Source organism: Leptopilina heterotoma, unplaced genomic scaffold (genome assembly GCF_015476425.1).
Source record: "Leptopilina heterotoma isolate Lh14 unplaced genomic scaffold, ASM1547642v1 Lhet_141, whole genome shotgun sequence".
NCBI lineage: Eukaryota > Metazoa > Arthropoda > Insecta > Hymenoptera > Figitidae > Leptopilina > Leptopilina heterotoma.
Window position 1 is genome coordinate 444371 of NW_025110860.1, and position 15948 is coordinate 460318.

Genomic DNA, 15948 nt, shown 5'->3' on the forward strand with positions numbered 1-15948 from the left:
TTCTTTTTCTAGAAAATTTTATTTGTGAAAGTAATTGAATTTTTCTATTAATTAATTTAAAGTAGTATTAAAAATAATTTAAATTCTCCGATAAGTTTTATTATTTATGAAAATAATTGAATTCTTGCTTAGAAGTTTATTAAACATTTTTTTAAATAATTGAATTTCCATGAAAATGTTATTATTAGTGAAAGTAATTAAATTATTGTGAAGAATTGTATAAACTTAAAAATAATAATAATACAGAAAAGAATAAATAAGTAAACAAATATAAATAAGAAAATGGGAATATTTTTTGCAGTAGAAAAATTTATCCTGAATTTAATAATATGGAAAAGAAAATTATTTCTATTTAAAAAAAACCATTTATTTTGCCTGCGTATTATAAAAAGGTTAATTTGCTTTTTATTTATAAAAAAAAATCAATTTTTCAAATTTTTAAACCTTTAAATCAACGAATCGAATATTACTTTAGGTATGTCAAAGAATCTTAGGACGAGCTCCTCCTTTATCATAATGGCAAAGGCCTTCAGGGTTTTCCCGTTACTTCTTTTCATTATGTTGACCTTTATATCTTTTTCTTTCCCACTGATGATATATTGTGAATATTATGTTTCACCTCCTTCACCTTCACGAGCATTTATTCCATATATATATTGTTTTAAGAATAATAACCGTAATTATAATTCCAATACTTCATCTTAAAGTAAAAAAAAATTTAAAAAAAACAGTTAAGAATATGCGCGGCGCTAAAGTGGAGGGGGAACTGAACGCCCATTGGTCCCCCACCACTTCTGACGTGCTGCGCGCGCACATTTGAAATTTCGGCCATACAACTCAGGGGAAATTAATTAACTAATTTCATTTCGATTTTTTATTTCATTTTGACTTCAATACTTGTTTATAAATATTATTTTCATTTATTTATAAATTATATTATTTAATTTAATTATAAGTAATGTTTAGAATATTTATAATTAATAATTATATTAATATTCACTTGAAGTCAAAACGAAATAAAAAATCAAAGTGAAATTTGTTAATTTGCCCCTGAGTTGTATGGCCGAAATTTGAGATGTGCACGCGCAGCACGTCAGAAGTGGTAGGGGACCAATAGAAATTCATTGCCCCCTCCACTGTAGCGCCGCGCATATTCTCAACTGTTTTTTTTTTATTTTTTTTTTACTTCAACATGAAATATTAAATTTTTATTTACGGTTATTATTCTTAAAACAATAATAATAAATAGAATTGAATTTTATTAAAAAATATTTTTTAAAATGTACAAAAATAATCTGAAATACATTTTTTTCGAATTCTACTATAAAAAGTTCATATTTTCAATTTTTGCTTCTCACTTGGGTTTAATAATCATATTAGAATAATTTTCTGCACTTTAGAAGCAGATGCAACGCATTATTATTGTGCTGATGGAGATCCTTTCAGCAATAATTGCCGATCGGGATGAAACACACCACCACCTCAAACTAGAACTCCACAATTAACGTATCATCAATGCAAATTTACTGACGGAGTAGGATGTCAAACTGGTTGGCGTGAAGGATGAAAAAAAAACAAATTTTTACTCTAAAATGCATTTACCACTATATACCTTTTCTTAATATTCCAATTTCGCTTCACTACTAAAAACAAAATATTAATTTCCTTCACAAAACAAAATAAATATCAAAATTAACGCACAAACTAATATATTCCTCTTTTTTTTCCTCAATTACTTTAACTACTGATGAAAAATAAAAATTTTCTCGCAATACACAAATGTTTTCTCTATCGCAATTCTTTGTTTACCCGTAGCATTATTAAAGAAGAAATAAAAAGTTTGATAATATTCATCAACAATTATTATTGATAACAAAATTGCTTACGTCATTTGAAAATATTTCACAAATTCAGTTATATTAATTAAAAAATTAAGTATTAACCGAAAAAAAAATTAGAATAATAATAATAATAAAAAAAACATTTCTGTAATTTTAAAAGTTAATTCTAGTAAAAAAAATTATTGATATAATAATAATAATAATAATAATCATAATAATAAGGCAAAGATTATTTATCTTATAATAATAAAATGACAATATTTAATAGTAGAAAAAATGATAATAATTAATAGAATAATTAATAATCACAGTAAACATAATAAATTTACAAATTTATTAATGGGGTGTTAAAAATAGTAAATCAAAAACGAAAAAATAATTTTCGATCAATGTACACCCACGCAGAAAAATTATTACAAATACTGTCACGCACGAAGTGCAGACTTATCGGTTCATCGAGCGCATGCTAGCAGTGAATTGCGTAAGTAACTGTTATTTCGTTCAACGATCACTTTACATTGACACGACGAAATGCTAATAATTCCGAAACTTATAATTCACTAAGGATAAATTGTCGCTTTTGCAAATGTTACAGATTTACGGAGAATTTATAAATAGAACTTCTTCTTAAGTGTCGAGAAAAATAGGGGAAAAAAAACAACAAATACTAATCACCCGATTAAAACCATTTTGAATAAAAAATTTGTATTTTTATTTATTATATTAAAAATAAATATTTTAAACAAATTTACAAATAATTAAACAAATACAATTCAAATATTAATTATTTATTAATAATTACTAAATATTAAATAATAATATATTTATTACTTATTTATTATTAACTATTTAATTATTGATTATATTAAAAATAAATAATTTACATTAATTTACAAACAGTTAAACTCCTACAATTAATAAATTACTTAATAAATTAATTAATTTAATAATTAACTGCTAATTAATTAGATGAAATTCAAAATTAACTAATAATACTGAAATTAATAAACTATAAATTAAATTAATTTTTAAATTAATAGCTTGTATTGTTAGATTATTGCAGTAAGTGAATAAACAATTATTCAATCAGTAATTATGAACACGAAACGTAATTTAAAATGTTTGTGTCTAAATGTAATTAGAAATTTTTTTAAAAAATTTTATTAGAATTTTTAGAAACTTTAATTAAATTTTTATGTATTATTTAAAAATTTATGTTCCTCAAATTAAATTAACAGCGTGCGAGATATTTACAAAAAAAAAAACTTTTAAAAAAGAAAAACTTCGGGTACAATAACTGACTTTATTCGGCCTTTTACAGATTGACTGTGCTATTGATATTAGATGTGTTGAAGCCGAATAGAGTCACTTATTGCATCAGGGTTTTATATTTATTATTAATATAATATAATAGATCATTTTTGTAAATAAAAATTTTAAAAACTTTTGTAAATAAAAAAAGTAAAAGAAATTTATACAAATAAAAATTTAAAACAATGTTTATAAATAAAAAAGTAGAAGAAATTTATAAATAAGAAATTTAAAAAAACTTTTGTAAATAAAAAAGTAGAAAAAATTTTATAATTAAAAAAATTATTAATCAGTAATTATGAACAGGAAACGTAATTTAATAATTTTTGTGTTTAAATTCCATTTAGAAAATGTTTTTATAAACTTTAATTAAATTTTGATGTATTATTTAAAAATTTATGTCATTTAATTTAAATTAACAGCGTGCGATATATTTACAAAAAAAAACTTTTAAAAAGAAAAACTTCCGGTACTATTATTATTATATAAACTTATTAATTACGAAGTAGTTTTAATTATATTTTTATTATTAAATAACAAATAAATAATAAATCAACAAATTATATTTTTTAAATATTATAATATTAAATATTTAATTATAATTTAATTTTCTATTAAAAAATTTATAAGTTAATTAGTAATTAAAGTACTTATTAAAAATTTAATAATTAAATTAAATTATTAAATTAAACTATTAAATTCATAATTCCATTTCGTTTTTCATTTCATTAAATTAAATTATTTTTTTGAGATTTGTCTTATAAAAATTTATTTTTCCACATAAATAATAATTTAATTTTGGTAACAATTAATTTTATCTTCCTAATTTGTTTTCTTGTTTTTTGGACAATGTATCGAAAGGATTATTAAAGGTTAATGTCTTGTCATTCGCGATAAGTTAAAATCTTCAAACGAGCATAATTTATTCAACAAAATGTTGTTTAAGATAAAATATAAAAAAATTCTTTTAATACTGTTAATTATTATTCACGCAAATTAGTGAGAAAATTTTAATTAAAATTTTGTCAAAATAATTTTTTATTTAATTATATTACATTATTCTAAGTAGATTTTTTTTTTTTAGTAATAAACAATAAAAATTTTTATAAAATAAAAACTATTTAATAAAAACTATTTTTTGTTAAATAATATTGGAATATTGTGAGTAGATTATTTTTTTTTAATATTAAAAAAGAAAGAGAAAAATTTAATAAAAATTTTTTGCTCATATTTAGAATACTCTGGGGGAAAAAATAAGGAAAAATAAGAAATGGATACGTGAAATATTTGAGTAATTTAATTGAATCTAATTTCTTGTTTGAATTAATTAATATACAAATGAATTTTGCATATTTTGAAGGCATTTCTCAAAAGACAAATTCAATTACACGGACTTTTGTTTAATGAGAAAATTTCATTTGCGGGTTCACTTTTGATAACAATTAAAATTGTTGACCGTGACAGTAGTCAGATATTTCCCTCTCGTTGTAAAAGAAAAATAAAAAATAGAAATTTCTTTTTAAAAATAAAAATTTCCAAATTTAGAAATCAGTCAGTAAACAATTAAACAATAAAAATAATGATTAAATTATTCATATAAAGTCTCAGTAAAATTGATACATTGTCAGTCAATTAATTAAACTTTATTATTATTCAGACCATTAATGCATATCAAAAAAAAATAAAAAAGTTGCCAATTAAAAAAAATGCTATCTTATAATAAAGTATCCTTTTTGTTTCAAGAAAGTTGCGTATATCTCTTTAACATCTTTTTTCATACTTTCGTTTAAAAGTAGAACACTTTTTTTTGCAAGGAGTAGATCAAGATGAGAAGAAAGGAACAAAAGCTTCACCCACTCACAATTGTTAGAAAGCTTTCAATTTTAGTCGAGAAATAAAATGAGAATAGATTATTCTTTCTTTTTTTTTCTTTATTGAAAATTCAGGATAAAAAAATTCTAAAGTCTGCTCTCGTTAATAATCATTTTTTTTATCTATACAAAAGAAAAAAAATTCAAAGTAAAAAAAAAAACAAAAGAAAAATGTAAATACATTAATAACTATTATTTTTATTAATTAAATTTAATAATTAATAAAAAAAATAAATAAAAATTTATTTATTCGATTTAAATTTTAATGATCAGAAAATAAATGAACTGTAAATGACTTGAATAATAATTAAATATGAATTATTTATGTAAATGGTAAGTCAAGAAATAAGTCATGTAATAGTAACGTAAAGTGTCAATAACATCTTGTTTAGTCATCGAACTCAAATTACAAGCCAAAGTCCTTGTGACAAATATTCGACTACATAATTTAATTAAATAATCCTTTTACAACTATTATATTTATATATTATTATTAAATATATACAAAATGAAATAAAGTTTCTATTGTATCGAAAAATAACGAGAATGTAAAACAAAAAAAAAAAACAAAAAACTTTGGAAAGTAAAAGAATTTTTTTTAAACAAAAAATAATATTTTCAGATAATCCTCACTTTGTCGTGAATTCAAAAATATATTCAGAAAAAAATATATTGTTCTCAATATGGATAATGAAAATATTTTAACAAAAATAAATAGAATAAAAAATTTTTTTTGATAACGAAAAAATAAATGCCACACCTGCTTCTGTTTTGTAAACAAAGCAATTTATCTCTGATTGAAAAAAAATTATTTCCACTTTTTTTTTTCATTTATTAGCAAGTGAAACTTTAAAAGAAGTTTATTTCAGCTGAACAATAGTTTATATACTTAGACACAATAAACTGGCAAAAAATGTTAAAAGAAACTTTTACAAATAAAAAACTTGAAAAAAAATTTTATAAATAAAAAAATTGAAAAGATTTATAAATTAAGGGCTTGTTCAGTTTATGAATGAATAAATTTAAATCAATAAATTTATAAATAAAAAAGTAGAAAAAACTTCTGTAAATAAAAATTTTAAAAACTTTTGTAAATAAAAATTTAAATAACTTTTGTAAATGAAAATTTAAAAAACTTTTGTAAATGAAAAAGTAAAAAAAATTTATATAAATAAAAAATTAATACATATTTTATAAATAAAAAAGTAGAAAAATTTATAAATAAAAAATTAAAAAAAACTTTTGTAAATAAAAAAGTAGAAAAAATTTATAAAAAATAAAAAATTTTATAATTAAAAAAAGTGTTCTATTTCAATAGTATACCTCTAATTACAAACGTAATGATAATTTTCGTACACCCACTTATTTTAAATAACTATAGCGTGTAAATGCTTTATTCATTTGAACTATAATTTAATTGCTAACGCCACATGATAAACGGATATTACTTGTTACGAAGGTAAATCGCAGACTACTTATTAGTTTTGTCACTAACATGACTTCGATATATCGAATATTTAATCAAAGTGTAAAATCAACTCTAATCATAGTCGCTATTTAATATTGCAATTTTTAATTCCTTCCTTTTTTTCAATCACAACATTATTTGCATATTCTTTTTAAACATTTTTTTCACTACAATATTTATTTAAATTATTATTTTAATAATCTTTTTAATAATATTTTAATATTTATCCTATATTGCAATTTGAAAATTTGGATTTTTATAAAGTAAGTAAAAATTGTAAATAATAAAAATAATAATAATAAATATTATTAAAAATATTTTTATTTATTATTATTATTATTATTCAGGAGCATTAATTTTATTTTAATTTTAATTCAATAATAATAATAATAATCGTAGTTACAATTCAATATGTCGTATTAAATTTAAAAAAAGAAAAAAAACAGTTGAGAACATGTACGGCACTTGTAAGGTGGAGGGGGCATGACACTGATTGGTTCCCCACCACTTGTGACGCTCTGCGCACGCAGTTTACTACCTTCGGCCTTACACCTAATAAGGTTTAAACTACGAAAAATTCCGCAATATTAATAATAATAATAATAATAATAATAATAATAATAATAATAATAATAATAATAATAATAATAATAATAATAATAATAATAAAAATAGTAATAATAAATTATTGTTTTTTAAAATAGAAAAAAGAAGTGAATGTGTGTGAGAGAGAGAGAGAGAGGGAATGGGAACAAAAGAAAATCCACATCTCCTTAAATGAATTATTCTATTGTTTAAATTTTGGACCCCTTTTATTATTTCACCATTGTTAAACATTTCATTTACAAATTTCATAAACTTCCGTAATATGATTTTATACATAAAAAGTTCAAAAAAAACTATAATGTAAAATAATTTCCGGACTAACTTTGCAGTGTTCTTTTAAACGTTTTACAATCGCGAATTTACTGAAAACAAAAATAAATAAAAATACAACATTTTTACAAGGAATCGTATGCAAAGCATGGAATAAAATAATTAAGGAATTTATTTTTAAATTATTTCTGAGTTTAAAATATATATAAATATTTATAAACAGAAATAAACGAGTAAAATTAAGAGATGAATGACCATGGTTAAAAAATTTTTAATTTTAAGACAGAAAGAAAGTTTTAATTTAATAAAATTAAAAATCTTAACTTATAAAAAAAGATATTAAAAAATATTAAACATTAAAAAAAAATTCAAAACTAGACACTAACGTACGTCATATACTTAATTGTTAAACATAATATATGTAAATATATTAATTATTAAATATTAAAATCGAAATTTGATAAAAGAATATTGAATTTAATCAGTCTAAAAAGGGAAGTACTAAACTGATTAGTGATGTTGTAGGAAGAAAAATACGGGCGAGCCCTATACATTTAATTATTTCTGATTGCTTGTGTCATTACCCTTGTAAAGTTATCTTATCGGAAAAATGATAAGTGAATGACAAACAACTACAACAGTTTTGTTACATTAAATAACAAGTAATAGTTTAACAAAGTGGTTAACAATAATGCACGCGTCACCTTTCCGTTTATTAAAATATATTCAGTAATTTCATTAGCCGCAATATTGTGCAATATTTCTTTCTCAGCCACAATGTACGTCTCTTTAAACAAAAATAATAAATCCACATTTAATAACAACTAATTTTTATACTTAATTTCTTCATTGTTTATCAAATATTGTCACAGAATAAACTATTTATTTAATTTAAATTAATTATATAATTTAATTCAAACTTTTTAAATTATTTACGGGAATTTAACTACATCTATATCGAAAAAAAATTAAATAAGATACAATTTTCCATAAAATAAATTTTTTTTATAAACTCTAAATTAAATTATATTTGAAATTTAAATAATCTTTGTTAAATAAATTTTTTAATAATTTCAATTTAAAAAATTTTTGAAATTTAACTATTTTTAAAAAAACATAACTCTACTTCTTACAAAATTCAATTGTTCTTTTTCTCCAACTTTTAAATAACATTGTTCAAACTTTTTTGTCCGTCCAAACTTAAAATAAATAAATAAACTTTATTAATCTTTAGAAGAATAATTAATTAATCATTATTTTGAATAAATATTTAAATACTATTACAATTTTGAATAAATCGAAATTTCCAAAGATTTCAATTTAAAACTCTTTTGAAATTCATTTTTGAAAGTTCTACGAAAATTCAATTATAAGAATAGAAAAATAAATAATTTTATAATAATTTATTATTTCTTAAAATTGAATTTCTGCTCTAAAGAATTTTACCAATATTTAGAAAATAATTGCATTTTTCATGAAAATTTTATTATAATTTTTAAAAATATTAAAATCCGTTTTAGAAATTTTTTAAAAATGTTATTAAAAATAATCGAATTCCTGAGAAAATTTTATAATTTAGAAAAATCCTTAAATTGTTTCAAAGAATTTAATCAAATTTAAGGGAATAATTGAATTTTTTCGAAAAATTTTATAAACATTTTTTTAAATAATTCAATTTCCGTGCAGAATTTTATTATTTATAAAAAAAAATTCCTCCAAAGACTGTTATTATTTATGAAACTAATTAAATTTCTCTAAAGGATTTTTTTTAAATTTTATAAAATAATTGAATTCTTCCTGAGATTTTCAGTATTTTTGAAAATAATTGAATTGTTGCGAAGAATTTTATTATTTACAAAAACAATTGAATTTTTGCTAAGAATTTTATTATTTGTGGAAATAATTGAATTGTTGTGAAAAATGTTTTATTAAAATTTTTTAAAATAATTGAATTTCTATGGTGAATTTTCCAAAAATTTCGAAAATAATTGAATTCTTGCGAAGAAGTTTGTTAAATTACTAGAAAATTATTTAACTTTTTCTAAGAATTAAACAATAATTAAATTTCTGTGAAGAATTTTTTTTTTTAATTTTAGAAAATAATTGAATTCTTCCTGAGATTTTCAGTATTTTTTGGTAAATAATAGAATTCTTGCAAAGAGTTTTATTATTTACAAAAAATAATTTAATTTTTGCTAAGAATTTTATTATTTGTGAAAATAATTGAATTCTTCCAAAGCATTTTAAACATTTTTTTTATGTAAATAATTGATTTTTTCGAGGAAAAGAAATTAAATTTTTAAGAATAATTACATTTTTCGATGAGTTTTATTATTTAGGAAAATAATTGAATTTCTGTGGAGAATTTTATTATTTAAGAAAATAATTGAACTTCTGTAAAGAATTTTTAAAAACTTTTTAAAAATAATTGAATTCTTGAGAAGAATTTTATTAAATTACTTGAAAATTATTTAACTTTTTATAAGAATTAAACAATAATTAAATTTTTGAGAAGAAATTTTTTTAAAATTTCAGAAAATAATTGAATTCTTCGTAAAGAATTTTATTATCTGCAAAAAAGATTGAATTTTTGTAAAGAATTTTATTATTTACAAAAATAATTAAATTTTTGTTAGGAATTTTATTATTTGTGGAAATAATTGAATTCTTGTGGAAAATGTTTTATTAAAATTTTTCAAAAATAATTGAATTTCTGTGGAGAATTTTATTATTTAAGAAAGTAATTGAATAGTTGCTAGGAATAGTATTAAAATTTCTACAAATAATTGAATTCCTAAAAAGAATTTTATTATTAAAGAAAATAATTGAATTTTTGCAAAAAATTTTATTAAAATGTTTAAAAATAATTGAAATTCTTCGATGAGTTTTATTATTTATGAAAATAATTGAATTTCTGTAAAGAATTTTATTACTTAAGAAAATAATTGAATTTCTGTGAAGAATTTAAAAAAAATTTTTAAAAATAATTAAAATCTTGAGAAAAATTTTATTAAATTACTTGAAAATTATTTAACTTTTTCTAAGAATTAAACAATAATTAAATTTTTGAGAAGAAATTTTTTTTAAATTTTAGAAAATAATTGAATTTTTTTGTAAAAAATTTTATTCTTTACAAAAATAATTGAATTTTTGTAAAGAATTTTATTATCTACAAAAAAGATTGAATTTTTGTAAAGAATTTTATTATTTACAAAAATAATTAAATTTTTGATAAGAATTTTATTATTTGTTGAAATAATTGAATTCTTGTGAAAAATGTTTTATTAAAATTTTTCAAAAATAATGGAATTTCTGTGGAGAATTTTATTATTTAAGAAAGTAATTGAATTTTTGTGAAGGAATTAAAAAAAAATTTCGAAAATAATTGAATTCTTAGGAAGAATTTTATTAAATTTTTTTAAAAATAATTTGTTTATTTTAACAATATTTATGAGAATATTTATGAGAATAAATTCTCATAAAACAGAAAAAAGTATCTTTTTGTGTCACAAATATGAAAAAAGTATTTTAATAATAGCAAACAGTAAAAAAGTAGTAAATAGTAGGTTTTAGTAGGTGAGTGCGAAAAGCCTGCTTTAATTTATTCTAAACAAAATTTTGACATTTAATTTTCAAAAAAAAGTGTCAAACGTTGACATTTAATAAAATTTTAATTAAATGTAAGTTCTATTAAAAAAAAGATTTTCTACTTTCCATAAATTAACCTATTAGACAGCAGTGAAATTATTACGGCACATCGATATGAAAATTCTAAAAGCCCTGGAGCTATAAATTTTAATTAATCTTCAAAATGTAAATGACCCTCGAAACTATATTTAAAGTACTCTTTATATTACAGCTAAAAACCCTTACCACACACAATGAATAGTGAAAGGAAATTTTTATATCTCGATAAATCTATGAAAAGGGTTTTTTTTCTCATTTTTATCGTAGTTCGACGACTTTTCTCTCTTATTTTTTTTTTCTTGAAATAAACGAATCGTTTATACATTAGGGAGATGAAAATTGAAGAGAGCTTTATGTATTAAGAGAGAAACAGTAGCAATGGTATATAGGAAACATTATATTCGTATATTCGTGTTCATAGAGTTTTTCCGGTTTCGATCGTAAGGCGACACCAGGGCGCCCTCACCAACTTTGCCAGCTTTAGTTGGTGAGCAACAGGGTGCAAAATATCTGGGTCATTTGGTTGCTTGGCAACCAGACTTAAGTTCTTCCCACGCCTCATCTTTAGCTGCTTTAAAAGCATTATATATGAATTGCTGATCAAAATACAACTATTATATAATAAAAAGGATTTAATTTTACTCCCTCTTTTCTTCGACAAAAAACAAAAAATTCTATTTTCAAAAAAAAAAAAACATGTTTACATACCTAATATTTAAAAGCAAATTCAGGGTTGCCACAAAAATTTTATTTTATTTTATAATTTAGAAAAATCCTTACATTGTTTCGAAGAATTTAAACAAATTTGAGGAAATAATTGAAATTCTTTGGAATAATTTTATTAAAATTTTTTAAAAATTATTCAATTTCCGTAAAGAATTTTACCATTTACAAAAATAATTGAATTTTTGTTAAGCATTTTATTATTTGCAAAAATAATTGAATTTTTGCTAAGAATTTTATTATTGATAAAAATAATTGAATTTTTGATAAGAATTTTATTATTGACAACAATAATTGAATTTTTGCTAAGAATTTTATTATTTAAGAAAATAATTGAATTTCTGTGAAGAATTTTAAAAAAATTTTTGAAAATAATTGAATTCTTGCGAAAAAGTGTGTTAAATTACTACAAAATTATTAAACTTTTTCTAAGAATTGAACAATAATTAAATGATTTCTGTGAAGACTTTTTTTTTAAATTTTAGAAAATAATTGAATTCTTTCTGAGATTTTCAGTATTTTTTGAAAAATAATTGAATTCTTGTAAATAATTTTATTATTTATAAAAATAATTGAATATCTGCTAAGAATTTTATTATTTTTGTAAATAAATCCATTCTTGATAAATGTTTTATTAAAATTTTTTAAAATAATTGAATTTCTGTGAATAAAATTTTTTAAATTTGATAAAATAATTCAATTCTTCCTGAGATTTGCAGTATATTTTGGAAAATAATAGAATTCTTGCAAAGAATTTTATTATTTACAAAAATAATTCAATTTTTGATAAGTATTTTAGTTTTTTTGGAAATAATTTAATTTTTCCCAAGAATTTTATTATTTATAAAAATAATTGAATTTCTGGTAAGAATTTTATTATTGACAACAATAATTGAATTTTTGCTAAGAATTTTATTATTTAAGAAAATAATTGAATTTCTGTGAAGAATTTTAAAAAAATTTTCGAAAATAATTGAATTCATGCGAAAAAGTTTGTTAAATTACTGGAAAATTATTAAACTTTTTCTAAGAATTGAACAATAATTAAATGATTTTTGTGAAGAAGTTTTTTTAATATTAGAAAATAATTTAATTCTTCCTGAGATTTTCAGTATTTTTGGAAAATAATTAAATTCTTGTAAATAATTTTATTATTTACAAAAATAATTGAATACTTGCTAAAAATTTTTTTATTTACAAAAATTATTGAATTTTTGCTAAGAAGTTTATTATTTGTAGAAACAATTGAATTCTTGTGAAAAATGCTCTATTCAAATTTTTGAATAATTGAATTTCTGTAGAGAATTTTATTATTTACAAATATAATTAAAGTTTTGCTAAGAATTTTATTATTTAAGAAAATAATTGAATTTTTGCTAAGAATTTTATTATTTGTGGAAATAATTGAATTCTTGTGAAAAATGTTTTATTAAAATTTTTTTAAAATAATTGAATTTCTGCGGAGAATTTTATTATTTAAGAAAATAATTTAATTCTTCCAAAGAATGTTATTATTTTTGAAAATAATTGAATTCTTGCGAAAAAGTTTGTTAAATTACTGGAAAATTATTGAACTTTTTCTAAGAATTGAACAATAATTAAATGATTTTTGTAAAGAAGTTTTTTTAATATTAGAAAATAATTGAATTCTTCCTGAGATTTTCAGTATTTTTGGAAAATAATTTAATTCTTGTAAATAATTTTATTATTTATAAAAATAATATTAATATTTGCTAAGAATTTTATTATTCGTGTAAATAATTCCATTCTTGATAAAAGCTTTATTAAAATTTTTAAAAATAATTGAATTTCTTTGGGAAATTTTATTATTCAAGAAAATAATTCAATTCTTCTAAAAAATTTTGTTATTTATGAAAATAATTGAATTTTAGTGAAGAAATTTGTTAAATAACTTGAAAATTATTGAACTCTTTCTAAGAATTGAACAATAATTAAATTTCTGTGAAGAATTTTTTTTAAATATTTTAGAATATAATTGAATTCTTTCTGAGATTTTCAGTATTTTTTGGAAAATAATAGAATTGTTGTTAAAAATTTTGTTATTTCCAAAAATAATTGAATTTTTGCTAAGAATTTTATTATTTGTAGAAATAATTGAATTCTTGTGAAAAATGCTTTATTAAAATCTTTAAAAATAATTGAATTTCTATAGAGAATTTTATTATTAGCTACTTTTTTTACTACTTTTTTAGGTTGAAAAATATTTTTTGCTACTTTTTTAAAATTAATTATCGAGTGAGAATTACCTTAATATCGTCACTATTTTGCCTGACTTTTATCTGCTATGTTGCCCTATATTGCCTTAATTCTGCTTAATTCTATATTGCCTTAATATTGATACTAAATTTTAATTTTTCCACTATATTTTACCGTTACACTGGAACTATAATATTGCCTTAATTTTGACACATTTTGCCATCACAGAGTGGCAAAATTTTAATTTTTTTTATTGCTACTCGGTTATACGCTAATATTTTTTCTCTGCATTAAATAAAAAATAAAAAAAGTTTTAATTAAAATTTTCAAAAGAGACACGAGTATTTAAATGAACGATATATATATATATGGGCATTAATTAATTTTTTATTATCTGGCTATTGTGTTTACATTTTGATGACTTTTTTTTATTACTTTGCATTTTCCTCTACTTCCGGCTTGTGATATTTGGAAGTGGCTTCGCATTTATATTACGTCGTTTTTTTTATGATTACACGTAATTAAGTATTGCATATACGCCTCTTTGAAATTGTGGGTGTAAAAAATACGTAATAAAATTGATATATTTTTTTTTCATTATAAATTTTCCTTATTGAACAGTACGTGAAAAATTATTGTTCGCAATATTTATTTATTTCATTTTAATTTAACTTTTTTATTTTTATTTTACTAATAATTTTATTTTTATTCTTTTCATTTTTAAAAATTGTAGAATGAAATTGATAGCGGTAAATTAGTAGCAGATTTGATTTGTTGGCACTTTTTGAAAATAGATTCTAGGTGTAAAAATTTTTTTTAATTGCACAATGATTTTTAATAATAATATTATTATAGTAAGATAGTTTTTTTTTCTAAATGCTTTCATCTAAAATTGCGACATAGGCATTGTGTCGCATAATGGCGAGATTTTTTTTTTCTTCTGATTTCCCCGATGCCCGCATCATTATTCCCAATAAATACATTTGTCATCGTGTCTATTTTCATTTGCACATAAATCAACATCACCCTTTTGCGGATACATATATTGTAATTTTACTCTACATTTATACATTCTAGTTGCCTATTATTACGAAACTATTTAATTCGAATTCGATATTTATTTCCTTATGTGCAAAAAAAAAAAAAATAGTAAAAATTTTATTTTGATATTAGTATAAGAGAAAAAATTTCACTCTATGTAGACGTAATTTAAAAAAATCCAAAACGTAATGCAAAAATATTTCAGAGTTGCCACAGGTCAAGGAAATATGGGTATTTAGGGAAAAGCCAAGGAAAGTGGAATTAGTCAGGAAAAAGTCAGGGATTTATATTAAAAGTCCTAGAAAAAATTAAATTTGTATAATTCATAAGAAAACTCTGAATTTTTTGTAATTTTTTTCTTTACTGTTTGCCTCATAAAATATGAAACTACCAAGAATTCTAATACAAAACCTTCAAATTTTTTTTCTAATTCTGACTAGAATAAATTTTTTAATATTATTTAATTATTTCAAAAGATTTAATGCAATTATCTTAAAAAATAACCAAATTCATTACAAAAATTCAATTATTTTTATGAATTTTAAAAAAATTCTTTACAAATTTCGATTATTTTCATAAAAAACAATATTCATCACAAATAATAAAAATCTTCACAAAAATTCAATTATATTCAAAAATACTGAAAATCTCAGGAAAAATTCAATTACTTTCTAAAATTTAAAAAAAATTATTCACAAAAATTTAAATATTGTTCAATTCTTAAAAAAAGTTCTTAAAAGATTTAAGATTTAATTAATTAAATTTAATTTTATTTAATTTTATTTAAGATTTTAAGATTTAAGATTTAATTTTTAAATTCTTAAAAGTTTTAAGTAATTTAACAAACTTCTTAGCCAGAATTCAATTATTTTCGAAAATTTTTTAAAAGTTCTTCACAGAAATTCAATTATTT

The 15948-nt window shown here is 20.0% G+C and overlaps 1 protein-coding gene across 6 annotated transcripts in view; it reads right to left on the bottom strand.

Moving 5' to 3' along the window:
• The window catches only part of LOC122498070, a 202994-nt gene that overhangs the window by 58503 nt on the left and 128543 nt on the right, over positions 1-15948 (bottom strand). Inside the window, exon 1 of one of the 6 annotated variants that reach the window (XM_043605621.1) lies at positions 1613-1714. The exons of the other annotated variants lie outside the window; for them this stretch is intronic. The gene's annotated coding sequence lies outside the window, so the exon portion shown is untranslated. Of the gene's footprint in view, positions 1-1612; positions 1715-15948 lie in introns of those variants that run through there. 6 annotated transcript variants of the gene reach the window in all.